Source organism: Loxodonta africana, chromosome 18 (genome assembly GCF_030014295.1).
Source record: "Loxodonta africana isolate mLoxAfr1 chromosome 18, mLoxAfr1.hap2, whole genome shotgun sequence".
NCBI classification, from domain to species: Eukaryota; Metazoa; Chordata; class Mammalia; order Proboscidea; family Elephantidae; genus Loxodonta; species Loxodonta africana.
The window spans coordinates 12,499,112-12,512,165 of record NC_087359.1 but is presented as its reverse complement, the minus strand read 5'-3'; the positions used below and the strand labels follow the sequence as shown (position 1 = coordinate 12,512,165).

Genomic DNA, 13,054 nt, shown 5'->3' with positions numbered 1-13,054 from the left:
GGGTTCAAACTGCCGACATGTCCGTTAGCAGCTGAGCGCACTTTAACCGCTGCCTCACCAGGACTTTCTCTCATAGGCATTTTTTTTTCCAAATTTTTCAATTCCAAAAAAAATTGATAGAATAATAAACACCCATATACTCATCACCTCACTTTTACAATTGTTATTCATTCTATAATTCCGCTGTTTGTTTTTATAGATATTTTTACTAAATTACAAACATTATGTTTTACTCGCAAATACTTAAATGTACATTTCTCTAAAAAAAAGATAACCCAAACCCGTTGCAGCTGAGTTGATTCCTGCTCATGGCAACCCCATGTGGTACAGAGTAAAACTGGTCCCTAGGGTTTCCTAGACTGTAATCTTTACGGAAGCAGATTGCCAGGCTGTTCTTCTGTGGAGCTGCTGGGTGGCTCCGAACCTCCAACCTTAGATTAGTTGTCGAGCATAAACCCTTTGTGCCACCAGCGACCTGACAAAAGGTCACAATACTTGTAACCACAGCTGCTTGACTTTTGACAGCTTGTCTCCATCTCCCCTGAACTACAGGATAGCACCATACCGTGTTGGTGGAACATGTTAGCATGACAGAGCATGTTAACATGACAGTGCCCTGCCGTGTTGGTAGAGCATGTTAGCATGGCAGAGCGTGTTAGCATGACAGCACACTGCATGGTGGTCCCCTGGAGATAGCTTCCGTTACCATGGCAGGTTGGTGTGTTTGGCAGGTGCATGGGACCCTCTGCCCCCTAGTCTGCCCCCAGGCATGGGGCTGTCACCGAGAACTAGACAGACGGGCAGGAGGCGTAGGTGAGGTGCCAGTCCTGTCCTCTCGCTGATGGATAGTTCATTCCACCTTTAACTTCTGCAGCACAGAGGGCAGCTGGGAAATAGCACTTCTGAGCTGAATTTGTGTCTCACCCCGATCATTGGCCTAGAAGCTCCGGAAGAAAGCATGGAACTCTGGGCTCTGGCAAGGGGCAGCTGTTTACAGTTTGCAAATTAGCGAAGAGTCATCTCTCCTTTCCCCTTGATAACACCAAATGGCGTACTTTTTAATGTAGCTACAAATATCGGACGGTGGACACACTGGTTTCACATGGGGTTTTTTGGTTTATTTGTTTTAAAAACCTGCTTTATTAAACCTGCTGGATTAAATAAAATGACGAGAGTTGAAGGGCTTTGCTTGTTTTACTTGTATTTGTTGCCATTTTGAGCTCTCTCCCAAAATTCCTTTTTAAAAAGGAATATTTAAAGGCTGACATCCATGGTAATTTGCTTTATATTCAGAATGACAAGGTAAAAATAATCCGATTTGTGAACATGTCCGTGACATCTCCATTGGTGTAAAGTCCTGGTGATTTCTTGTGCCAGACAATATGAAGTAAGCCGTCTACAGCTTCCTGCTCCCACTAATCACAACCAGAAATCTGGACGTAATTTAAAACCAGCCTCCTGACGGCTCTGGAAAGTAAGCAGTGGGCGTGTTAGCAAAAAACCCATTGCTGTCGGGTCGGTTGCAACTCACGGCAACCCCATGTCTGTCAGAGTAGAAATGCTTGTGCCATAGGGCTTTCTTGGCTGTAATCTTTACGGAAGCAGATCACCAGGCTTTTCTTTCATGGCACCAACCTTTGAATTAGTAGTTGAGTGCAAAGCATTTGCGCCACCCAGGGACGGTACAGCCATATTGGAGGCTGGGCATGAGCTTCGTGGTTTTTCTTCTTTGTCTCTGGCTTTGAGCCAAGTGCAGGCCCCGGGCTGGCACTGGGCAGCAAGCCCAAGAGCAAAGGCTCTGGGAGAAGCTACTCGTTTCTCGCAAGAGAGGATAGGACAGGAAGCGTGGAGGGAGCCCAGGTTTTCTCTTCTTGTTTTTTGTCTTTCTCTCGCTTGCAGCTATACAAGGTCCCTGGACCCAAAGGAGCCAGGATAGGGATCTTGTGCATGGAGTGGGTGGGATGGAGTCCCCACTCTTCACTTCTCTCTCCTCTTCTCCCTTCTTCAGGGCCCTGCTGCCTGGGACTGCCCGACAGCGCAGCAGAAGGCTTGGAGGGAACCCCACTTCTCTGGCCAGAGGAGCCAGGAAAAGAGGTTCCTGGGACTGGAGGGCATGTAGAGAAAGGCTGGCAAGCCCCCTGACTGAGGGGCAGGGCCTAGGCAGGTTTTCCATTTCAGCATCTACTGTGTATAACACCGGTTTGCAGAGAAGACAAGGGTCGTCGAGGAGATGCCTGAGGCCTGGCCAAGCAGTCAGAGGTTTTGTTCTCGCCTCGTTCCTCTCTTGCATGTTTCCTCCAGCGGGAAGACAGAGTAATGAACTTGGACAAAGTGAGACCAACTCCTGGCATGCTGTGCTGACTCTCTTCCCACAGGCCATCTCTTCATAGAATTTGTCATTTTAATTGGCAAAAGGAAAGTTATTTGATAAAACTAAAAATAAATTTTTTTAAAAAAACCCTTTAGTATGGTAAAAATAGGAGCCTACTCCTTTAGCACAATAAGAGAGATTTTCTTCTCAACTGGTAGCCACCTGTGTGCTCCGATGATTGCCTGTTAATGTCATCAGAACTGGGAGGAGGGTGTGAAGTAGCTTTCATTCATGCAGCCAACTTTGTCCTGGAAATGCTAGTTAATGTAATAATTAGATAATTAGATAAGAAAACAAAATGGAAGGCATAAATAGTCCAAGAAGGCAAATTTGCATTATTTATGTATGGTTTGAATTTCACCTTTGCAAAAAAACACCAAGCCACTAAAATCCATTGGGAAACTATTAGCTATGGCACTGGGTTTTTTTTTGTTTTGTTTTTTTGTTTTTAATAGCATGAGTATTCAGCGAGTGGCAGATCACTGAGTGAATACCTGTAAATCAGTACCAGGAAAGTCAGGGCACAGCTGCCTCTGGCTAGGCAGAGGGGAGGACACACTGGGGCCTTTTAGATGTAGATAACATGCTTTCTAGAAGCCCTGGTGACATAGTGGTTAACCACTCAGCTGCTAACCAAAAGGTCAGTAGTTCAAACCCACCAGCCACTCTGCAGTAGAAAGACCTGGCAGTCTGCTCCCATAAAGATTACAGCCTTGGAAACTCTACAGGGCAGTTCCACTCTGTCCTATAGGGCTACTATGAGTCGGAATCGACTTGATGGCATTGGGTTTAGTTTAATGTTCTTTCTGAATCTGAGTGATGGTTATAGGACTTTTCCTTTATTATTCCTTAAACTCACACCTCCATTTTACATACTCTCCGCATATGGCATATTTACAATAATTGTTGTTAAATTATTAGCTTTTATATATACTAAAAAATAACCAACAAGGAAATATTGGGAAGGAAAGTAAATCTAATTCACAGTAGCAACACAACGATCAAATACATAAACTAGCTAAGAATGCTTAAAAAAGGTTGCAGCAGTACGTCAACAGGGAACTGTCAAAAATTCAAGCTGGATCCAAAAAAGGACATGGAACAAGGGATATCATTACTGATGTCAGATGGGTCTTGGCTGAAAGCAGAGAACACCAGAACAATGTTTACCTGTGTTTTATTGACTATGGAAAGGCATTCAACAGTGTGGACCATTAACAAATTATGGACAACATTATAAAGAATGGGAATTCCAGAACACTTAAGTGTGCTCTTGAGGAATCTGTACTAGACCAAGAGGCAGTCATTCAAACAGAAGAAGGGGATACTGTGTGGCTTAAAGTCAGGAAAGGTATGCATCAGGGTTGGATCTGTTCACCAAATTTATTCAACCTATATGCTGAGCAAATAATCTGAGAAGGATGTGACATCAGGATTGCAGGAAGACTCATTAACAACCTGCCATATGCAGATGACACAACATTGCTTGCTGAAAGAAAAGAGAACTTGAAACACTTATGAAGATCAAAGACTACAGCCTTTGTGTGAATTACACTTCAACTTAAAGAAAATGTAAAGAAAACAAAAATCCTTACAACTGAACCAATAAGGAACATCATGATAAATGAAGAAAACATTGAAGTTGTCAAGGATTTCATTTTACTTGGATCCACAATCAACACCATGGAAGCAGCAGTCAAGAAATCAAAGCATTGCATTGGGCAAACCGGCTGCAAAAGACCTCTTTAAAGTTTGTTTGTTTGTTTGTTTTTTAAATAACTTTTGTTGTGCTTTAAGTGAATGTTTACAAATAAGTCAGTCTCTCACACAGAAACCCATATATGCCTTTGTACACACTCCCAATTATTCTCCCGCTAATGAAACAGCCTGCTCTCTCCCTCCACTCTCTCTTTCCGTGTTCTTTTCGCCAGCTTCTAACCCCCTCCACCCTCTCATCTCCCCTCCAGGCAGGAGATGCCAACATAGTCTCAAGTGTCCACCTGATCCAAGAAGCTCACTCCTCACCAGCGTCCCTCTCCAACCCATTGTCCAGTCCAATCCATGTCTGAAGAGTTGGCTTCGGGAATGGTTCCTGTCCTGGGGCAACAGAAGGTCTGGGGGCATGACCACCAGGGTCCTTCTAGTCTCAGACCATTAAGTCTGGTCTTATGAGAATTTGGGGTCTGCATCCCACTGCTCTCCTGCTCCCTCAGGGGTTCTCTGTTGTGTTCCCTGTCAGGGCAGTCATCGGTTATAGCCGGGCGCCATCTAGTTCTTCTGGTCTCAGGATGATGTAGTCTCTGGTTCATGTGGCCCTTTCTGTCTCTTGGGCTCGTAATCACCTTGTGACCTTGGTGTTCTTCATTCTTATTTGATCCAGGTGGGTTGAGACTAATGGATGCATCTTAGATGGCTCCTTTCTAGCGTTTAAGACCCCAGACGCCACTCTTTAAAGTGGGATGCAGTATGTTCTCTTAATAGATTTTATTATGACAATTGACTTAGATGTCCCCTGGAACCATGGTCCCCAGACTCCTGCCCCTGCTACGCTAGCCTTCGAAGCATTCAGTTTATTCAGGAAACTTCTTTGCTTTTGGTTTAGTCCAGTTGCGCTGACCTCTCCTGTACTGTGTGCTGTCTTTCCCTTCACCTAAAGTAGTTCTTATCTACCACCTAATTAGTGAATACCCCTCTCCCACCCCCGCCTCGTAACCACAAAAGCATGTTTTTTTCTCAGTTTAAACTATTTCTCAAGTTCTTATACAATATTTGTCCTTTTGCAACTGACTAATTTCACTCAGCATAATGCCTTCCAGGTTCCTCCATGTTATGAAATGTTTCACAGGTTCCTCACTGTTCTTTATCCATGCGTAGTATTCCATTATGTGAATATACCACAATTTATTTATCCATTCATCCATTGATGGGCACCTTGGTTGCTTCCATGTTTTTGCTATTGTAAACAGTGCTGCAGTAAACATGGGTGTGCATATATCTGTTTGTGTAAAGGCTCTTATTTCTCTAGGATATATTCCAAGGAGTGGGATTGCTGGATCATATGCTAGTTCTATTTCTAGCTTTTTAAGGAAGCGCCAAATCGATTTCCAAAGTGGTTGTACCATTTGACATTCCCACCAGCAGTGCAGAAGTGTTCCAATCTCTCCACAGCCTCTCCAACACTTATTATTTTGTGTTTTTTGGATTAATGCCAGCCTTGTTTGGAATGAGATGAAATCTCATTGTAGTTTTGATCTGCATTTCTCTAATGGCTAATGATCATGAACGTTTCCTCATATATCTGTTAGCTACCTGAATGTCTTCTTTAGTGAAGTGTCTGTTCATATCTTTTGCCCGTTTTAAATTGGATTATTTGTCTTTTTGCAGTTGAGTTTTTGCAGTATTATGTAGATTTTAGAGATCAGGCGCTGCTCAGAAATGTCATAGCTAAAAACTTTTTCCCAGTCTGTAGGTAGTCTTTTTACTCTTTTGGTGAAGTCTTTGGATGAGCATAGGTGTTTGATTTTTAGGAGCTCCCAGTTATCTAATTTTTCTTCTACGTTCTTTATAATGTTTTGTATACGGTTTATGCCATGTATTAGGGCTCCTAACGTTGTCCCTATTTTTTCTTCCATGATCTTTACCGTTTTAGATTTTATATTTAGGTCTTTGATCCATTTTGAGTTAGTTTTTGTGCACGGAGTGAAGTATGGGTCTTGTTTCATTTTTTTGCAGATGGATATCCAGTTCTGCCAGCACCATTTGTTAAAAAGACTGTCTTTTCCCCATTTAACTGTTTTGGGGCTTTTGTCAAATATCAGCTGCTCATATGTGGATGGATTTACGTCAGGATTCTCAATTCCGTTCCATTGGTCCATGTATCTGTTGTTGTACCAGTACCAGGCTGTTTTGACTACTGTGGCAGTATAATAGGTTCTAAAATCAGGTAAAGTAAGGCCTCCTACTTTGTTCTTCTTTTTCAGTAATGCCTTATTTATCCGGGGCCTCTTTCCCTTCCATATGAAATGGGTGATTTGTTTCTCCATCTCCTTAAAGAATGTCATTGGGATTTGGATTGGAATTGCATTAAATGTATAGATCACTTTTGGTAGAATAGACATTTTTATAATGTTAAGTCTTCCTGTCCACGAGCAAGGCATGTTCTTCCACTTATGTAAGTCTCTTTTGGTTTCTTGCAGAAGTGTACTGTAGTTTTCTTTGTATAAGTCTTTTACATCTCTGGTAAGATTTAATCGTAAGTATTTTATCTTCTTGGGGGCTACTGTAAATGGCATTGATTTGGTAATTTCCTCTTCAATGTTCTTTTTGTTGGTGTAGAGGAATTCAACTGATTTTTGTATGTTTATCTTGTATCTTGATACTCTGCTGAACTCTTCTATTAGTTTCAGTAGTTTTCTGGAGGATTCCTTAGGGTTTTCTGTGTATAAGATCATGTCATCTGCAAATAGAGATACTTTTACTTCTTCCTTGCCAATCTGGATGCCCTTTATTTCTTTATCTAGCCTAATTGCTCTGGGTAGGACCTCCAGCACAATGTTGCATAAGAGTGATGATAAAGGGCATCCTTTTCTGGTTCCCGATCTCAGTGGGAATGTTTTCAGGCTCTCTCCATTTAGGGTGATGTTGGCTGTTGGCTTTGTATAAATGCCCTTTTTTATTATGTTGAGAAATTTTCCTTCTATTCTTATTTTGCTGAGAGTTTTTATCATGAATGAGTGTTGAACTTTGTCAAATGCCTTTTCTGCATCAATTAATAAAATCATGTGATTCTTGTCTTTTATTTTATTTATGTGGTGGATTACATTAATTGTTTTTCTAATGTTGAAACTTTCCTGCACCTGATATGAATCCCACTTGGTCATGGTGAATTATTTTTTTGATATGTTGTTGAATTCTATTGGCTAGAATTTTGTTGAGGATTTTTGCATCTACGTTCATGAGGGATACAGGTCTGTAATTTTCTTTTCTTGTGGTGTCTTTACCTGGCTTTGGTATCAGGGATATGGTGGCTTCATAGAATGAATTTGGTAGTATTCTGTCCTCTTCTATGCTCTGAAATACCTTTAGTAGTAGTGGTGTTAACTCTTAAAATTTGGTAGAACTCTGCAGTGAAGCCGTCCGGGCCAGGGCTTTTTTTTGTTGGGAGTTTTTTGATTACCTTTTCAATCTCTTCTTTTGTTATGGGTCTGTTTAGTTGTCCTACCTCTGTTTGCGTTAGTTTAGGTAGGTAGTGTGTTTCTAGGAATTCATCCATTTCTTCTGGATTTTCAAATTTGAGTACAGTTTTTCATAGTAATGTGATATGATTCTTTTAATTTCAGTTGGGTCTGTTGTAATATTGCCCATCTCATTTCTTATTCAGGTATTTGCTTCCTCTCCTGTTTTTCTCTTGTCAGTTTGGCCAGTGGTTTATCAATTTTGTCGAGTTTTTCAAAAAACCAGCTTTTGGTCTTGTTAATTCTTTCAATTGTTTTTCTGTTTTCTATTTCATTTACTTCAGCTCTAATTTTTATTATTTGTTTTCTTCTGGTGCCTGTGGGTTTCCTTTGTTACTCTCTTTCTATTTGTTTAAGTTGTAGGGATAATTCTTTGATTTTGGCCCTTTCTTCTTTTTGGATGTGTGCATTTATTGATATAAATGGGCCTCTGAGCACCGCTTTTGCTGTGTCCCAAAGGTTCTGATAGGAAGTGTTTTCATTCTCATTGGATTCTATGAATTTCTTTATTCCATCCTTAATGTCTTCTATAATCCAGTCTTTTTTGAGCAGGGTATTGTTCAGTTTCCAAGTGTTTGATTTCTTTTTCCTGCTTTTTCTGTCATTGGTTTCCACTTTTATGGCCTTATGGTCAGAGAAGATGCTTTGTAATATTTCAATGTTTTGGATTCTGCTAAGGCTTGGTTTATGACCTAATAAGTGGTCTATTCTAGAGAATGTTCCATGTGCACTAGAAAGAAAGTATACTTGGTTGCTGTTGGGTGGAGTGTTCTGTATATGTCTATGAGGTCAAGTTTGTTGATGGTGGCATTTAGATCTTCCGTGTCTTTATTGAGCTTCTTTCTGGATGTCCTGTCCTTCACCGAAAGTGGTGTGTTGAAGTCTCCTACTATTATTGTGGAGCTGTCTAGCTCACTTTCCAATGCTGATAGAGTTTGTTTTATGTATCTTGCAGCCCTGTCATTGGGTGCATAAATATTTAATATGGTTATATCTTCTTGGTGCATTGTCCCTTTAATCATTATATAGTGTCCTTCCTTATCCTTTCTGATGGATTTAACTTTAAAGTCTATTTTGTCAGAAATTAATATTGCCACTCCTGCTCTTTTTTTATTGTTGTTTGCTTGGTATATTTTTTTCCATCCTTTGAGTTTTAGTTTGTTTATGTCTCTAATTCTAAGGTGTGTCTCTTGTAGGCAGCATATAGACGGATCTTGTTTTTTAATCCATTCTGCCACTCTCTGTCTCTTTATTGGTACATTTTGTCCGTTTACATTCAGGGGAATTATGGATAGGTATGAATTTAGTGCTATCATTCTGATGTCTTTTTTTGTGTGTTGACAGCTTCTTTTTCGCACTTGTTTTATGTGCTGAGATGGTTGGAGTTTGCCAACAAGGGCCTATTCTCCCGAAACAGGTCCACACAGGTCCATGCAGAAAGGAAAGGTGCTCAAGGTCCACGGACGGTTTGCCTGGACAGGGGCCGCTTCTGTCCTGAGCTCCCCCAGCTAATGGAGTTAGCAAATTATCTTTTCCCCCCAGTTGCAAATTTTTTCCTTCCCCAAGGCCGGGAGAACAGCTCCAGGTGCTCACCAGGGTCTATCTCAGGCCTAGGGATTCAGTCGCTGAAGTCAGCCTGGGGGTTGGGGGGGGGGGGCACGGTGAAATATACACAAGCACTCAGCTTTTGCCGAGAGCACCATTCTCCTCGGGTTCCAGAGGTGTGAGTGGGCTGTGTGGCTGGCTGCTTCTCCCTGAGGAAATTGTGGCCAAATGCTAGGACCAGCCCGCCACCGCCGCTCCGGGAATGATGCTTGAGGGCTCCCCGCTATTCAGGTCCGGCAACTCCTCTTCGCTTCGAACGGTCTCTTCCTTCCCCTGCCCCTCAGTTCGTTGTCTAAGCTTGCCTTTGATGCTCAGGGCTCCCAGCTTGTCACAAATATACTGGTTTCACTTGTTTTTTCGGGTCTTTGTTGTAAAGATGGCTTGACGGAAGCGTCTGTCTATTCCACCATCTTGGCTCCACCTCCTCTTTAAAGTTTTAAAAAGCAAAGATGTCACTTTAAGTATTAAAGTGTGCCTGACCCAAGCCATGGTATTTTCAGTCACTTCATATACATGCAAAAGCTGGACTATGACTAAGGAAGGCCAAAGAATTGATGCTTTTGGATTATGGTGTTGGCAGAGAATATTGAATATACTGTGGACTGCCAGAAGAATTACAGCCAGAATGCTTCTTAGAAGCAAGGATGGTGAGACCTCATCTCATGTACTTTTGACATATTATCAGGAGGGACCAGTCCCTGGAGAAGGACATTGTGCTTGGTAGGTGTCATCGAAAAAGAGCAAGACCCTCAAAAAGATGGATTGACACAGTGGCTGCAGCAGGGGCTCAAACATAGCAATGATAGTGAGGATGGCAATGAACCAGGCAGTGTTTCGTTCCATTGCACATAGGGTCTCTATGAGTCAGAACTGACTCAACTGTACCTAGTAACAACAGCAACTAAGAATGTATTGGACATACACATAGAAAATTCTATAAAACATTACTGAGTGATGTGAAAGGAAGCTTGAATAAATTAAGGATATAAATTTTTCATAAATTTAACACAATGTTGACAAAATGGTTTTAAAAGTCAACTGGAGTTGTGAGTGTATGTGTGTTCTTGAATATTTTATAAGAGTTCTTGATATATGTTTGATAATAGTCCTTTTTGGTGTGTACCCACTCCACTCCCTACCCCCCATCATGTTATTGTCTAGGTTTCCAATTCTAGTTATGATGGGTATTTTCTTCTTTTCCTATTCTTTTAGCTTTTCTTGTAAAAACAACAAACTTTACCAAGGTTATTTGTCATCTTTACTATACTTACCTCTTTCATTGTCTCTTGGATTTTTCCTCCTCTAGCTTAAGCTCATGATACAAAAGGGTTTTCATCAGGGATATTTTTATGGCAAACCTGAAGCCTTATATGCCTGGGAATGATTTTTTTCATGCTGTCATATTTAAATGGCTGTTTGGCTAGATGTAAAATTCTAGATTCTCAGTTGTTTTCCTTCAGTAAGTTTAAAAATACTGTTCTGTTGTTTTCTTGTATCCTGTGTTAATCTGATTTTTGGTCCTTTAAATGTGATTGCTCTCTCTGTCTAGAAGCTTTCAGAATTTTCTGTCATTGATATCCTTAGGAGCCGTGGTAGTTAAGCCCTGGGCTGCTAACTAAAAGGTCAGCGGTTTGAACCCACCAGCTGCTCTACGTGAGAAAGATGTGGCCGTCTGCTTCTGTAAAGATTACAGCCTTGGAAACCCTATGGAGCAATTCTACTCTGTCCTGTAGGGTCACTATGAGTCGGAATCAACTTGATGGCAGTGGGTTTGGTTTGGGGTTTGATATTCTTAAATTTCACTGTAATGTAGCTAATTTACAGATTTTTTCATCTGTAACATGTATGATAATACCTCACAGAATGTTGTCAGGGTTAAATAAAATAATCTGCATAAAGCATTTAGAATAATGCCTGCCAAGTAAAAGTAGTAACCATTAAATAGATATTAGCTGCTGTGTTTATTATTTTAATTATTATATCCAGTTTTGTGAATTTTGGGGGTCATTTTCATTTCCTCTGGTTGCCTGCTTTTTAAAGACCTTGTCTGCTAATTCCAAAATCTAGTCACCTGTAAATCTGTTCCTGCTGACTCTTTTTTCTCTTTACTTTAGACAGAATACTATACATCATGGGTAAGATATGGGGCAGACTCTAGATTCAGTTATCTTCTTCTGAAGGGTGTTTAGTTCTCTAGTTGCAGAAAGTTAAATTGATCTTATGAAGGCTTGGTTGTAGGGCTGGTCTCTTTGCCTTTGTTTTTAATCCTGGGTTCAGGTTCTTAACTAAGGCACAGCCAGCCTTTCTGGGGTTTCAGTGGAAAGCCCAAGGCCCTCACCAGGCCCCTCTGACTTGAGGGAATTTGACCTCCCTTTCTGTCTTCACAGAGGAGGCAGATGCTAAAACCTCTGCTCAGCATTTTCAGCCTTTTAGCTGCTGTTTGCTGCTGCAATCCTTGGAGTCCTGTCCTGTGGGTGTGCAATTTAGGAATCAGCCTAGGACTTAGGAAAGTTCACACACAGATTTTGAGGTGTTCCTCCTCTGTGGCGCCCTCCTTTCCAAGTCTTGCTCCCTCAATTTCCCAGCAGCCTTGAATTCCAGTCTCTGAACTGAGAACACCCTTGGGAGGAGCTAGGTCAAGGCGGGCCCCTGCAGAGCGACTGCCTCCTCAAGGCTACGCTGCTCCGGTTCCTGACTGCTTGTTTGCTCTTTGGTGCCTTGTTGTGTTTTTCCAGAGCTTATTGTTGTTATTGGCAAGAGTGTTAGGCTGACACAAATTATTTTGTCATTACTGGAAACCAGAAGGCCCAATCAATAAATGCATTATAGATAAAAAGACAAACATAACAAAGTAGGCTGGTTTGCGCAGGACTCAGAATCAGACTCAGAAATGAGTTTGCTGTAGATGGTTGTTATCCATGGAGGGAGCTGATTTACGTGAACAACTCATAGGGAGCCAGGGAAGTCTGCGTGGGCTGGCAGGTGCAGAGATGTGGGAGCCGACAAGTGGAGGTACCTGGAAGTGCAGTGAGCAGAAACAGGTACCCAGAACACCGCTGCCCAGCGGATGGAGCCCCTGGGCCACGTGCAGTCAGTGCTGTCCTGCGGCCAGCGAACACGGCCCTCACTGTTGTTAAATCTTTTGCTATCCAACAAACGTGGCCTGTCCTGGTGCGGGCCCATCTCCTGGGTCCTTTGTCCTTCATCAGCCTTCCTCCAAGCCTCATTTCCAACTGGCGCTGCATGGAAACACATTTTGTAGACCATTAGTATTTGCTGTGCACATATGTTTTTGAGACATTATCATTCTTAACTGTAAAAGCAGTGAGTTAACATTCGACATTTCCCCTGCTACAAACACCAAGTTTCTTTGTGTGACCTCTGATCCTCCCTGCTGTGTGCCGGTGGCCCTGACAGGAGACAAAGGCCATCCCCTCCTCCTCTGAGTGCACGCGATCAGGGGCGCCAGCCATCCCTGCCAGCTCGGGGAGGCTGGCCTGCAGAGAGGTTGCCTCTCATCTCTGGCTGTGCTGGCCTCAGGATAATTAAAATGCTACCATTGACCGTTCTTTTGTCTTCACTCATGTGTTTCGTGTGCCTTCAGCTTCTTTTATTTATTCAGGTTCTTTATTCATTCTTTGTCCCCGTCCCCAGCTCACTTTCTTAAGGGAAAAAAAAAAAAAAAATTAGAAGCCCAGCCGGCCCCATTGTTTCATTTGGAAGCTTGGTTTATGAGCATCTCAGCACTGCTCCCCCGGGACCAGCCTTTATGCCGCTGCAAACTCATTTCTTTTCTTTCTACTGAAAACTCATCGTCACATCCCTGCAGCCCCTTCACAGGCTG

The 13,054-nt window shown here is 42.1% G+C and overlaps 1 protein-coding gene across 6 annotated transcripts in view; it reads left to right on the top strand.

The window, feature by feature from the left end:
- Positions 1-13,054, top strand: part of RPTOR (regulatory associated protein of MTOR complex 1) — a 444,673-nt gene that overhangs the window by 256,784 nt on the left and 174,835 nt on the right. The window lies entirely within an intron of this gene.